This window comes from Myxocyprinus asiaticus, chromosome 23 (genome assembly GCF_019703515.2).
Source record: "Myxocyprinus asiaticus isolate MX2 ecotype Aquarium Trade chromosome 23, UBuf_Myxa_2, whole genome shotgun sequence".
Classification (NCBI taxonomy): domain Eukaryota; kingdom Metazoa; phylum Chordata; class Actinopteri; order Cypriniformes; family Catostomidae; genus Myxocyprinus; species Myxocyprinus asiaticus.
This window is the reverse complement of record NC_059366.1, coordinates 45,558,442-45,574,234: the sequence shown is the minus strand read 5'-3', so window position 1 is coordinate 45,574,234 and position 15,793 is coordinate 45,558,442. Positions and strand designations below refer to the sequence as shown.

Sequence of the window (15,793 nt, the reverse complement as noted above, 5' to 3'; positions counted from 1 at the left end):
ATTCTGCCAAACATCTCCTTCTGTGTTCCACGGAGGAAAGAAAGTCATACGGGTTTGGAACAACATAGGGGGTGTTAAATGACAGAATTTTCATTTTTAGGTGAACTGTCCCTTTAAACCAGCCTAGACCAGCAAACAAGTTTTGGTTGCATTATTTTAATATTCAAGCCATTACTTCTATATTGTGACGATATCTACTGTTACCATGATATAAAATCACTCATAGCATGATACAAGATTGTGGTCAAACTGACCATCTCTACTGCCCACTATTTATTTGGCTTTTAGTTTATCAGCCGTAGCTAAATGCTTATTGCTAGAAAGTAACACACGAGGGGTTTGCAAACACAGCAGGCATTTTTCTCGGGCTAAACCCGCTGTGGTGCGTCAAGTACATGCCAACCCAGATGCATTTTTGACACTGTGGATGTGACACATGGCTGAGGAAGGAAAAAAATGGGTTGATGTTAAAGGTCAAGAACGTTATCCACTCAAGAAGGCCATTTAACTAGCTAATCGCACACATTTATCGCGTCCCCCGTTATTTGACGAGGCCTCAGCAGGTGGGGCCACCGACCCACTCATATTTGAAGAGACTTATTGGGGCTGACGAAATGTCACTGGCTCTGTAAATCACAGCCTTCTGAATGGTGGCAGCATGGGGCGTAGGTGTTAATCGGCTGCCATCCCGGTCAGAAAAGACTGTGCAGGGCAGCTCATGATGACGATTATAAAGTTGAAAGTCAGCCCAGGTGTGTGTGTGGCGGCTCTGATCACATGCATCATAACATGACAGTTCTCATTAGACAGATGATAAAGAGAGAAGCTTCTTCTAACTTCTGTAATCAGTCAAAATAAATAAATAAACATTCTATCATCCCTTACAAAAATGTATCATGGTAACCATGGTTCATGACAAAATACCACAGATAATCCAATTATTGTTACATCCTAATTCGGTTTAATTCAGATTTACAAGCTTGTGATTCGATTATGATTTTGATTCTGATCTGATTATTTGAAACATATGAAAGAAATGTAACATTCTCAATGCCAATTTCAATAACACAACAAATAGCTAACTAATTTGATTAAACATTGTTTCAAATCTTTTTATTATTAACATTAACAGCAATATTAAGTATACAAGTAAACATTCCGAAATTGAATAAAGTAATGAAAAGTAAGATAAACTACCCAAATCACTGGTCCTCACTCTATGATCATAATTCTTTAATACTTTTTAAAGCTACTAAAGTTATCCAGCAGAGAGCAGCGTGTGGTTTTCTTGTTTTTGCTGTTTTATTAATGTTAACGACATACTTGACAGCAGCTGGAGTGCCCAGAAAACACAGAACATTCCCCTAAATTAGTGTATGGTTACCGTATGGTTATTTAGGGAATCAATTCCTAATGTTATAGGAACATTCTAAATAGTTCTATTTTATAACCATAAACTAACGTTACCAGAACGTTGCAGAGAGGCTTTTGTGGGACAACCTTAAAATAACTTATACAGAACGTTCTCTAATGGTTATTTTTAGGTTTTATTTTAATAACCATAAAGAAACGTTCTGGGAACATTGCAGGGAGGCTTCTGTGGAACAACCTAAAAATAACTTATACAGAATGTTGTATAATGGTTATTTTTAGGTTTTATTTTTAGAACAATAAACTAACGTTCCCAGAACATTGCAGGGAGGTTTTTGTGGGACAACCTAAAAAGAATTTACACAGAATGTTTTATAATGGTTATTTTTGGTTTTATTTTTAGAACAATAAACTAACATTCCCAGAACGTTGCAGGGAGGTTTTTGTGGGACAACCTTAAAATAACTTAGACAGAACATTCTCTAAATGACTATTTTTAGGTTTTATTTTAATAACCATAAAGAAATGTTCTGGGAACACTGCAGGGAGGCTTCTGTGGGACAACGTAACAAGAACTTATACAGAATGTTGTATAATGGTTATTTTTAGGTTTTATTTTTAGAACAATAAACTAACGTTACCAGAACATTGCAGGGAGGTTTTTGTGGGACAACCTAAAAAGAACTTATACAGAACGTTCTCTAATGGTTATTTTTAGGTTTTATTTTTATATCCATAAAGTAACATTCTGGGAACATTGCAGATACGTTTTTGTGGGACAACCTAAAAAGAACTTACACAGAATGTTGTATAATGGTTATTTTTTGGTTAAATTTTTTAGAACAATAAACTAACGTTCCCAGAACGTTGCAGGGAGATTTTTGTGGGACAACCTAAAGAACTTATACAGAACGTTTTCTAATGGTTTTTCTTTGGTTTTATTTTTACAACCATAAACTAACGTTTTAACAATGTTGCAGGAATGTTTTTGTGTGACAACGTAAAAATAACTTTTACAGAACATTCTCTAATTGGTTATTTTTAGGTTTTTAATTTTCGTTCACATTTATCATATTTAATGATCATATTTGATTATTTTTCATAAATGTTGCACAGAGGTTGATAGACAACAATGTCTGACTTTAGTACAGTTAGACATTTAATTAAATGTAAAAATAAAGATCACAGTAAATGGGATTTGATTGCATTATAATGAACAGATGTGAAAAGCATAAAAAACTCATATAATACGTGCCTTCTATGATATCTTCCTAACTTACTCGCTGCATCTGTTATATGTGTCTGATATAATCACTTCTAGATTGAATTTATATGTTATTGATTTGATAAAGATTTGAGAGATTTGATCATTTAAAAGAATTAGTTTTTTGTTTATTGACTACAGATAAATAGCATCCCCTAAACATACAAGTGCCCCACCAGTTCTAGCCGCTTCATTGGTTATTTGGAATAATTTACTTTAATACAATATATGAATATTAAATGTCTGGTGCTGAGAAAGTGTAATCGAGCTTCAAATCATAAGGAAACTGCAGATGTCAAGATTTATAGTGAAAAAGAAGCTACATTTTGGTCTGTTTCTCACTCAAAACTGATCGTATCATTTCAGAAGACATGGATTAAACCACTCAAGTAGAGTATAGATTGCCTTTATGGAGCTTGGAAGTGTTAGATCCTTGCGTTGTATGGACAAAAACACACATTATATATCATTCGTCTTATCTTTGTTTGTGCTCCACAAGTTTGGGATGGCATAAGAGTGAGTAAATGATGAGAGAATTATCATTTTTGGTGAACTATTCCTTTTAAGGCAAAGCAAATAAACAGCCTGTTTAATTCTAAGGCTCAAAGAGAGGGTTGAAAATGGTCTAACATTATAAATGGACCTCAGGGGAAAAAGTAACTAAAATATGTTTAGTATGACTGCTTTAAAAAACATTAAAGACACAGTGTGCAGGTCTCTCTCTTTTGTCTTTGACCACTGACCAGTAGCTTTACTTAAAACAGTATTAGGCAGAAACCGCTGTAAAACCTCTGATGGCAGCTTATTATTTCTACACGAGAACATGGGGATTCAAGAACAAATGTTGCAATCACAGTAAAATCACTTTACAACAGAGCCTGAAACTACATCTGATCCATCATTTGAAATGAGAAGCATTACACTCAGTTAAGTTTTAAATGCATAAATCACATGCCAAACATATTTCAAAACAACATCATACATCACCTCATTACAAATACCTCACGGCATACGTGCAGATATTTTGATTATGGGATCTGTGGGCAGCACGGCATGATATATTCAGTTTCTGCTGAAGTTCAGGAACCACAGACTTCTGAGGAAAAGAACTGGTGAACAGCAAAGAGATTCTCGCTCATTACCATGGTGTTGAGCTTCAAGAATTGATCTATCTTTTTTACGATATTCATACATTTTCGCTTAATTTATCAGTTATTTTATTCACTCAACTCAACGTAACAGCCAAAACAAAGAAAAAAAAATGAATTTGAAACGATTTTGATCGTAAAACAATATAATTCTAATGCAGAAATAATAATAATTCTTAATAATAATAATAATAATAATAATAATAATTAAATACTAAAATTATTCATATAAATACCAGATAATTATAATTGCAATCACAAATATAATAATATTAATTGCCATTGCAATTAATATTATTTTTAAATATCAAATATTCACTTACAAGGACACATCTTGCGATGCAACCTGAACACGTCATCAGTGATGTTCCTGGGGTCTTCGGGTGTTTTGGGTCTTTCAACATCAGACACCCTCGCCTAGGTGACCCAGCCGAGGTTGATCAAGCCCCAGCTCGTGCCCAGGTAGCGCTAACTCCACGGATCTCCTTGTCTGATCCACAGCCACCTCGAGGCCAGTTCTGCTGCCTCTGTGGTTGTTCTTATGGCCCTTTGCTTATTGGCTGCGGCGATGCCCAGGATGTTAAACATTCTGCAGAGGAACTGACCTGCAAACCCTCTGCAGCCCACCTCTATGGGCTCGCATCTTGCCCGCCAGCCGTTCTCCTGACACTGCTCCACCAGCTCCATATACTTCTCCCTCTTCCTCTCATTGGCCTCCACAATCGTTTCCTCCCAAGGGATGGTAAGCTCCAAGAGCATGACATGCTTGGTGGACTCAGTTAGCAGAATCATGTCTGGCCTCAGTCTTGTTGGAGCTACGTGACTTGGGAACTTTAGATTCCTGCCCAAATCCGAACTCTCAGTTCCCAGTCTTGTGCAGCTGTGAGTAGGCCTGGAAGATGGGTCCTGGTGGCTGATGGTTTTCCTCCTGTCCTTATAAATGTTGTCATCTTCACTGGGCGATGGCACGTGCAATAGCACTGGAGATGGTGTCTGCTACGGCCTTCAGAACTTGATCGTGACGCAATCGGTAGCATCCCTCTCCCAGTGCTTTTGGACAGCTGCTTAGGATGTGCTCCAAAGTGTCTTTCACTGGGCACAGTGGGCATGCGGGGCTCTCCATCTTTCCCCAACAGAACAGGTTGGCTGGGCTTGGTAGAACATCGTAGACAGCCTGGATCAAGAACTTGATACGGTGGGGCTCTGCCTTCCAAAGCTCAGCCCATGAGATTTTTCATTCCGTAGCTTGTTCCCATTTTGTCCAGACCCCCTGTTGCCGCATGCCAACCATCATGCTGGCTCGCTTCTCCTCGATGGTTGCTCGCACCTCCCTCTGGGTCAGGGCTCTTCTTTCTTTACCCTGTGCCTTATCGTAGCATAGGCTAGTGCCACAACCAATGCCAGTCCTACCTCGAGTCACTGTGCCCACCAGCACCCTGTGTCTCAGCAGTGACTCAGCAACATCCACGGCTTCTGCGGCTCTCCATTTCTGCCCTGTCCTTACGACTATGCCTGCTTGAGCAACTTTTGGGTCACAGGACTCTTTATACAACAGCACCTCCTTCGCCCGGGTGACCTTGAACTGCTCCTCCAAAGTGCTAATGGGAAGCTTCAGCATATTGCTTTGCCCATAGAGGGCGATGTTACTCAGGCTCCGAGGTAGTCCATGCCACTTCCACAGAAACCTGCTGACTCTCCTCTTGAAACTCTCAATGGTGGATATTGGGACCATATTGGGATTCATATAGCATATTATGCTTTTAGTGCTGTAGTCGAATGATTAATTATTCCAATTTGTCAAAAGGCATAAAATTATTACAAGCATCATCATTATTATTACTAATTATAAAACATTCATAAGTTGCAGATTATGCTTTTGTTGTAGGCGGAAAAAAGAATTAAAAGTTGGTCCTGCACATTAGTTATCAGACTGGTATCTGAGAAAATAATAATAATAATAATAATAATAATAATAATAATAATAATGAAAAGCAAAAAGTTAAAGTCGAGACTCTAAAACTCCCTTTGCTTAAGATACGTATATGAGGAATAGCCACATTAATGTGAATGGTCTGATTGGGGTTTTCCCTCTAAGGCCACCGTTATCTGTAATTGTACTGAGTCTCTTTACACTGACCTGAGTTCAGTGTTCTCTGATATAATGGAGGTGATCTGCTCTCAGGAGACTCGACCTGTTCATCTAGCGGTACACTTGACCATCTGGTGAGCAGAGAGCAGGATTCAGGCCAGTGTGAAGAATTTAAAACATCACCTGCAGAGAAGAGCTGGCAAAGCAGAGTGGACCTGAATTCTGATTGGTCAGCGATGATGATTTCCTGTCTGTAGAGATGACACCTGAGTTCAACTTCAAACAAATAGAAGGTGCTGGACTGCAGAAGTTTATTTAAGAAATATTACCCTTACAAAAATTCTGTGGCGGTACCATGGTACAGTGATGGTATCAGATGGTAATATCACTGTATTTTAAAATAGGCTATTACCATGGTAATACCATGTTTTTTGAGACATGTACCATGGTAATACCATGTTTTTTTGGAAAGTATCATAGAAATACCATGTTTTGTGAGACATATACCATGGCAATACCACATTTTTGGAAAGTATCATGGCAATACCATGTTTTGTGAGACATGTACCATGGTAATACCATGTTTTGTGAGACATGTACCATGGTAATACCATATTATTTTGGACAATTATCATGTTAATACCATGTTTTGTGAGACATTTACCATAGTAATACCATGTTTTTGGGGTATGTACCATGGTAATACCATGTATTTTGGGACATATACCATCATAATATCATGATTTGTGAGACATGTACCACGGTAATGCTATGTTTTTGGATATATACCATAGTAATGCCGTGTTTTTTTGGTCATATACCTTTTAATATCATGCTTTTTTTTTAACATGTACCATGGTAATAGAATGTTTTTGTATAAGTTCCAAGGTGATACAACAGTTTTTAGTTCAATGGCAATACCATGGTTTTCTTTAAATTTCTGGACCATACTATCTGATACTATCACTTCATCATTGAACTGCCATGGTACGTGTCCACAAACATAGTATTACCATAGTCTCACATCTAATGGCAATTTATGTTAGTTTTGAAAGCCACACAAGGTCTGTAGTGTATGTTTATGTGATTGTGCCCATGTGCATCTGTGAAGTTGGCATGCAAAGTGATTACTGAAAGTGGTCTCGGAAGTTGAAGTTACAATAAAAAAATGAAAGTTCAACCAAGTTTAACATTTTGCTATCATTCTATTAAAAAAAACTTGTTTTTAACCCACTGTACATCTCCTCTTTACTGCCTTTCTGCAGTCTGTTGCATTCAGGTGTTAAAGTTGTTCAGATTCACAACTGTAACTTCAATGTTTGGAGTTGAACTTTCTTGTAAAGTTCTTAAAGTCCACAGCGCCTTGGTGCTTATGGTCTGTGAAATGTGGTGATGTCTTTAAATAGTTTCAGGGTCATGGACTTGTCGAGGGGTTAAATTATTCTGGCCTTATATCTGCAAAGCTATAGGAATATACACTATAACCTCATTACCATATTCATGAGATGAGAGACCAGCTTTGGGTCTCTCGGTAAAGAGGTAACCACTCCGCCTGGAGGAGAGGTCAAGAGGGTAAAGAGCACATACAGTTCAAGAATATGTCCATTTTATCAAACAGAATGGTGATGAAAATGTGCCACTCATAGCCTGAATGAACAGACACCAGGAGCACTCGAGCATATGAACGTCAATGCTCAGTGCACCTACTTGAGCTGATAGTCCTTTTTTCAGTTAAGTCAACATTCATTAAAGTCAACAAAATTGACACTATTTACTGCTTAAATTAATAGTTCTTCCAAAAATGAAAATTCTGTCATCATTGACTCACCCTCACCCTCAACACACTTGTTTTAAACCTGTATGACTTTCTTTCTTCTGGGGAACACAGATGCTTTAATAAATATCGTGGTCCATCTTCTCAATACAATGACAGTGGACAATGGCTCACTATAAAACTTAAAAGATGACCCCAAAGTATCACAAAAGTATTCCATGTGTCACTATCCAAGCTACTCATTACTTAAAGCAGTTAACCCTCTGGGGTCGACGGACGTGCCGGTGTGTCCAACTTAAAATACTCTGTCATTTTTGTGCATACAGATAAGTGTAAGACATCATTATAGACACTATAAAGGGTCTACTTTTATTTGTGTACATTCACAATAACAACAAAACCTTGTGCTTTTGTAAAATAAAGAAAATAAACAGGGTGTGCTTTCAGCCGTCTCTGTCTCCGCGAGCATCTTTCTGAAACACGTCACAAAAATGAAATGAAACTCCGCGAATACTTATCAGACAAACATGAAACATATGTCTAAAGAAAGCTTCAAATGTCTACTTTTAAATACAACAATTTAAATTTAAAACAAATATTCTCCTGCAGTGTAATCTGTATGAAACAAAGCGATGTACAGTTTCTCCTGGCTCAGCTAATTATCGTTAATGTGATCACACCCACCAGCAGAGAGCGCTATTCACACGGTAATGTACTGAGGCGGTCTATGCAAATAGAAACACCCCCAACAATGCCTTAAAAAACATCAAGTTCATTCACTTTTCTGCGCGTTTGGAAGATGGCATGCTACGCAGGTGAGGAAGCTCCTGGATAGTGATGAAGAGTTCACATTTTCCTCAGAAGATGAGCAGGAATCCGGCGAGGAATGTTTGCATTTTGAAGAGCGAGTTGATGCAGCCAAGGATACAATTTCGGATAAATAAGTCATTAAGTTTTACTTACATATTAGTTGACATGCTATTTTATACAAACATGTACATATTTTACTAGCTGGACTATTTCCAGACTTGCCAGCCAGGATTCAACGGTAGTGTAGGTCTAAAGTTTTTAAGTAAATTACCCGTCTCAACTTCTTTGGAGCGTGTTGCAATCATCTGATTTGAAATGAACGTGCATTAAAAAAAATAAACAATGAAATACACAAGGTAAAACATCATATAATGTGTAGTTGTAGTGCTTTCAATATAGCAAAGGGTGAATATCATTTACAAATCACTCATTTTTGTTTTTATTAACATTTTTCATACTGTCCCAGCTTTTTTTGGAATTGGAGTTGTATAACAATCAAATGATATTATTTAATTCTGCAGTCAATTGCAGAATTCAATAATATCACCTAATAGTTATATTTTCAATAAGGCAGACATTCCTGTTTGAAAATTAACCATGTTTTTTTACTACTGTGGTAAAACCATAGTAATCACAGTTATGGTTACTATTACTATAGTAAAATCATGGTTAATATATGGATGCTACAGTATTACTGTAGTACTGAATGGTTAATTAAACAAATATGGTGACAACATCAAAATAAACATAAATGCATACATAATATACATATATATATATATATATATATATATATATATTATATAACTGAATCAAAACATAGTGATAATCACTTAAAAAAAAAGGCAAAGTCCCTTTAAGGCTTTGCTGGGCTTAATTGAATCAGTGAATCATGTATGTGAACTAGTTCATTAACATGAACAGCGCAAAAGACCCAACTCACTATAATGAATCTGAGTTCCCAATGTTAAATATAAGCGGATCACTTATTTTAACCAGTGTCAACAAACTAACACTGTCTATGCGATCTCCCATGTTTAATTGAGTCAAATTGACATAAAAACCCTTCCATTTTCAATACAGCAATAATGAGTCAACTCAAAAGCTCTAGAATGAGATACGAGTGTGTATAAGAGCGAGACCTTTGCTGTTATTCCCGTTGTATCCCCAAACAATGTCACGTCACATCTCACAGTCTCTCTGTCCCTGGACGAGTATCTCTGGCGTGTCCACTGGCCCCCCTTGTTCTCTGCTCTGTGAGAACTGAACCGCTATATGGGACTCCCTCGGTTCAGGTGCGTGCACTGAGCCCTTAATCTGTCTGGACGTTCCTTTGGCTTCAACTGGCCATGTGCACTTCAGACGTCACGGTACAACTAATAAATCATTGTCAAATATGATAGAGTTATTAGTTATTAGATAGATAAATAATAACTCTTAGATAGACCTCTCATCTACACTGGAACGGTGTTTTCCTCCACCGAAATCACACACTTTTGAAAACACTCTCCATTACCGCACACTTTGGAGAATGAACTTTAATGGATTAGTGTGACTAGCCTGATCTCACAGTGAAATCGGAAAGAGTAGACCGACTTTTCTTTCGTCAAAATCGGTATATGTTGACCGAAATTTCGAAACACTGCCCCCAGTGGCCAAAGCGGTAACTGTTGGAGGGCATATGGGCACGTGTGAGCTACATTTATGTCCAGGAGAGGTCGCTAAAAGCTAGTAGTGAAGCAAGTTGTTTTCAGCTTTACAGGACTTTATACAATGAAGAGAAAAGCATATATTTATAGATTCAATCCCCCAACCCAAACCCAAACCTTACCTTAACCATTAGTGTAGTAAAAAAGTAATGTTAGAGGAAAAAGTGAAACCTCTGAATCATGTTCATCACTGATTATTCAAATGTGCTTACTGTCTAGCTATGAACCCTAGTCTCCCACTCAGCTGATGCAATGCGCTGCCAATCATGCCAGGTGGAAAGGTAAACACATTGAATCCACTGCAAACATGTCTGATAAGAATGCTGCATGTCAGCGCATCTGCATACAGTCACCGATCCTAGGGTACCGAAACTATCAGAAACATCATGCCAACTTCACTTGTGATCACGTTGGTGTGACGTGGCCTTAGAAGAGCGAGTCAGTATCACTAATGGACAAGTGCATTGATGTTTTTTGTAAAGCATTTTATATTTACATCAACATTATGCAATATATCTCCTGCTTTCCACAGAGCAAAGAAAGTAATATAGGTTGGAACAGCATGAGGGTGAGTAAATGATGACACTAACTAATCCTATAAGACAAAGAATTCTCGCTCCAAGCAAAGTTACTTTTATTAAAAAAATTACAGAGTGAAAAGACTTTATTGTCAGAAGCATATTTAAGTTTCAATGTGCCAAAAGCATAACAAAAACAACATCTAATAAAATAAACGTTCTTCGGCTCAGTTTGTAAGAGACGCTCAGAGAAACTGCAAAAATGAAAACTGTTTTCAGTCTGTTCATAGAATACAATATTAAACCTCATAAAACACTGAGACTTGATTAGCATTTGAAGAGCCACAGCTGAAATATTTTGAGACAAAACAAATATATAAAATCCCCTGAAGCTGAACCCCGCCAGACCAAATCCGCACAAGCAAATTAGCATTTTAAATATTGTCCAGCTAATTACGTCCATCTGCAATCAGATCCTGCTCACGTGAAGATATTGGGCTTTTGCAAATGACTGCAGTGCTAGAGGATGTGTGCCATTAAAAATCCTGCCGTGAGGTGCCACCGATTACTCTGATATCTACTGATTGGTGGCCTTTGACTCAACATCTGGGAGATGTTGCAATACAGGATATATTAGGGTACAAACGGGGCTAATGGTCCCCCTTAGGGAGCAACAAAATTGAAATGAAAAGAAATAATTACGGAAAGTTGATTTGATTAAAATAAATATAAAAAAGGGGGCGACGGGGCTTTTTACCCCACACTTGTGATATAGTGTAGATACCGAGGCAAGAGTTATAGTTCATTATTTGTCAACTTACGCAAATACATTTAAGACAGTAAGATGCTTTTATTTATTTATTTTTTTTGGAGTAACAAATGAATGCTTATTCAAAATAACCACTTCAGAGAAGGGTGAATAATTTCTTGTTCTTTTCAAACACATGTGACATTTCATTATATCTCGAGCATTCTATAAACAAATGAATCTCCATTGTGATTGGATCAGTCAATGTGAGCACACTTTTGAACATTCTTCAGAACAAATCTATTCGCCCCTATACGAAAAACAATGTGTATCTTAGGGGCCTTTAGCCCCTGCAACAAGAGGGCTTTTTACGCTAAATAATGTCCTTTCACTTATTGGACAGCTATTGAAAAAGTATAGTAAAAAAATATACGTATATTTTGTTTGAAAATAAATGTGATCATTTCAGATATTCTCCTTGGTTACATACATTTGCAACATTAAAAAAATTATTGAGGGGTGCTTTAGCCCCATTCTACCCTACCAAATGTCCTTTCTATAATGTGTTGTTAAACTAAAGCAAGTCTTAAAAAAAAAGACACAATTAGCACAACAGTATGTTTGTCTCTTTGGGATTTAAAACTAGTTGCTTCTGTAAGCTTTTGTTTTAAACTGTTACACTGCAAAACTATTATTTTCTTAATAACTAGTTTGGTCTTTAAAACAAGCTGCATTACCTTTAAAATGGTGTATGTTTATTTCTTGCATTTGTGAATTGTTTTTTTCTCATTGTAAACATAAATCATGAACTCTTTAGTCTTTAGTAGGGTGCAATTAAATTTAATGGTGACATGATAATGATTAAAGTAATGTTCCAGGTTCAGTACAAGTTCAGCTTAGTCGACAGCATTTGTGGCATAATGTTGATTACCACAAACATTTATTCTGACACGTCCCTCCTTGTCTTTAAATTAAGCACAAATGTGTGTTCCAGTGAGACACTTACAATGGAAGTCAATGGGGTCAATCTGTAAACATTAAAATACTCACTGTTTCAAAAGTATAGACTCAAGACGTAAACAATATGTGCGATAACATGATTTAACTGTGATAAAATCACTTACTAACCGCATCTGTGGAAAGTTATAGCCAATTTTACAACTTTGTTACAATGAAGATGTAATGCCATAAACCCTAAAACCTTGAAACGACTGTAAAAATGATGATTCAAACAACTTTACAGCTCAAATAATACACAAGTTTTAACAGAAGAATTAATGTAAGTGCTTTTATTAAATTATAAGTGTCACATTTCTGCCTCCACAAATTGTCCCCATTGATTTCCATTGTAAGTGTCTCACTGTAACCTCAATTTTTGCTTTTTTTTCAAGAAAAGGAGGGACGAGTCGAAATTAATTTTTTGTGGTAATCAACATTATGCCACAAATGCTGTCGATTGAGCTGACCTTGTACTGAACCCGGAATATTCCTTTAAAAAATGGCAGAATTCCTATTAAAATAATAACTATTCCTTTAAAGCATGAAAAATACACTTAATTCAAGATATCCTCTGAAAATAAGTCTTAATATACACAATTCTGCTTCTCAAGTAAACTTATCCTGGTTCACTGTGCTTAGATATTTTTTTCTGTAAAATATGTAATCATATTATTTTTGATGTTTTGTTGAAAATATCATTTTTGTTGATGAAGGTCCTGTTTTCCAGCATTGTTGATTTATGAAATGGAGTGAGTCTGTGAATTGGGCTTTTAACATACTGACTTTCAAGTTAATGCAGCATCAGAGATGAAATGAGTAAAATGAGAATGAATCCCCAAACAAAACAGCAAATAACAGTAGAAATACCTTCATTGTTGTCACAAACTTGACATTGGTCCACCTCAAGGCCTGATAATGATAATGTTAGTTCAGCTCTTTCTCAGACACCTTAAAGTTTGCTCGATTTACGCTGTTAAATGAAGGCAAAATCGTGTCATCACAGTCTGTGAAAAGGGTTTGTGGTATCAACTAATACAGATAGACCTGCCTCTAAACAGCACGTAAGAACAAAACAAACTGAGAGGTCACTTTCCATGTCAAAACTCAGACGTTCCTCTTCTTGTCTCAGTGGGCGGTTCAAAGTAAGCTGCATCATAATAGACCAGACAGTCAAAACTCTGACTACACAAGACAAGTTCAGGCTACTCTTTCTCATGAACTCAATGAAAAACACAGTACAGTCTGATGAACAATGGTGATCTGTGGCCGTAAGGTTCAGTGTAATTTAACAGTAGCTAACCCAGTTTGAATCCTCTGCAGTCCGAACCAGTTGAGTCCGGTTCTCAGGACTGAGACTCTGTGGTTTTCACTGCTGAAGCCATTTCGGGAAGGGTCAAAGATAGAAAGAGAGAAAGAGAAGCCCTGGGGTCGAGTCCTGGAAAATGCTGGAGCTGTTCTACATAACGATCCTTAAATAGGAGCTGAAGATCTGACTGTGATGTTCCTCAAGACAGGTCCAGTGGTGACGCTCATACATACACTGATTTATGAAAAGTGGTGCTATATTTTAGCTCGTGTTTTAGCTTTGCATGCAATAAACAGTGTCTTGAAGTGAATTTCAGCATTAGGGTAGTCATTGTGAATTGTCAAGCAGTGAAAGTAGTGCCATCCAATTAAAAAGTATTGTAAACAAAACATTTTTAATAATTCTTGTATAATTATAACACATGCTGACCTCTAGAGGACTAAAGAAGTGAACGGCAAAACAGCTAACAGCTGATTAATAAAAGGGAAAACTTATAAGAAATGGTGACCAGTGAGAGATTTTGAAATGCACACTTTTAACACTTTTAAATCTTGAATTAAAAACACAAACAAAAAACTCACGCATTACTGAAAAGTATTAGTTTGAGTTATGCATGAGAGAAGTGAGGGGGAAAAAAAGCTGAATATATGCATTCTATTCAAAACATGAAATTGATTATAAGTGTTTGTGTTAAGAATTATCACTCTAAGTAAAGAGGCGATGCTCTACTTGGTTTGATATTTTGTTATCTAATGCAATGACATTAAAAAACGTGTAAAAATCTTTTGAGTTGACTCGTAAAAAAAAAGATTAAAAAAAAGTGTCCAATTACTTTTGTGGGGCCACTCACACTATTTTATTTATTTATTTTATTTATTTGTCTGGATTTGTGAAGTTATTCAAAAGTACATTAAAAATGCAATTCACACAGTTACTTGAATACGCCTCTATTATGATGAACATGTTTTCAATTTCTGCGTTTAAAGTTATTTTGACATTTTTTGTTGGGGTTAAAATAATAAAAAAGGCAGTTTAAGAAATTACTTGAAAGCAAAACAATGGCCTTAATCCCATTAACTGTAAAATAAAATGTGAATAATGATTACAAATCATTTTAAATAATAGCAATGCAAAATATTGTATTATAGAAAGACCTATTTAACTTTTTTTGTTTTGGTGCATGAGCTCATAACGGACTGTGAACTTTCATTTCAAGCTACAATCAGAAATTTTAAGCAATTGTATTGTATGGGAATCATTTTGTAAATGTTACAATGTGGAAAGTATGAAAAAAAAAAGTCAGATATTTTCGGGTCAAATGGAGTAACCCTAGGAAAACATCTTGATATTTGCAACACAAAATTCATGCTATTATATATATATACTGTGCATCCGGAAAGTATTCACAGCTCTTCACTTTTTCCACATTTTGTTATGTTACAGCCTTATTCCAAAATGGATTAAATTCATTATTTTCCTCAAACTTCTACAAACAATACCCCATAATGACAACATGAAAGAAGTTTGTTTGAAATCTTTGCAAATTTATTAAAAATAAAAAACGAAAAAAAAAAAAAAGAAAATCACATGTACATAAGTATTCACAGCCTTTGCCATGACACTCAAAATTGAGCTCAGGTGCATCCTGTTTCCACTGATCATCCTTGAGATGTTTCTACAACTTGATTGGAGTCCACCTGTGGTAAATTCAGTTGATTGGACATGATTTGGAAAGGCACACACCTGTCTATATAAGGTCCCACAGTTAACAGTGCATGTCAGAGCACAAACCAAGCCATGAAGTCCAAGGAATTGTCTGTAGACCTCCGAGACAGGATTATATCGAGGCACAGATCTGGGGAAGGGTACAGAAACATTTCTGCAGCATTGAAGGTCCCAATGAGCACAGTGGCCTCCATCATCCGTAAATGGAAGAAGTTTGAAACCACCAGGACTCTTCCTAGAGCTGGCCGCCTGGCCAAACTGAGCGATTGGAGAAGAAGGGCCTTAGTCAGGGAGGTGACCAAGAACCCGATGGTCACTCTGACAGAGCTCCA

At 36.7% G+C, this 15,793-nt stretch overlaps 1 protein-coding gene across 1 annotated transcript in view; it reads left to right on the top strand.

The window, feature by feature from the left end:
- Positions 1–15,793, top strand: part of LOC127414398 (uncharacterized) — a 136,282-nt gene that overhangs the window by 65,115 nt on the left and 55,374 nt on the right. The window lies entirely within an intron of this gene.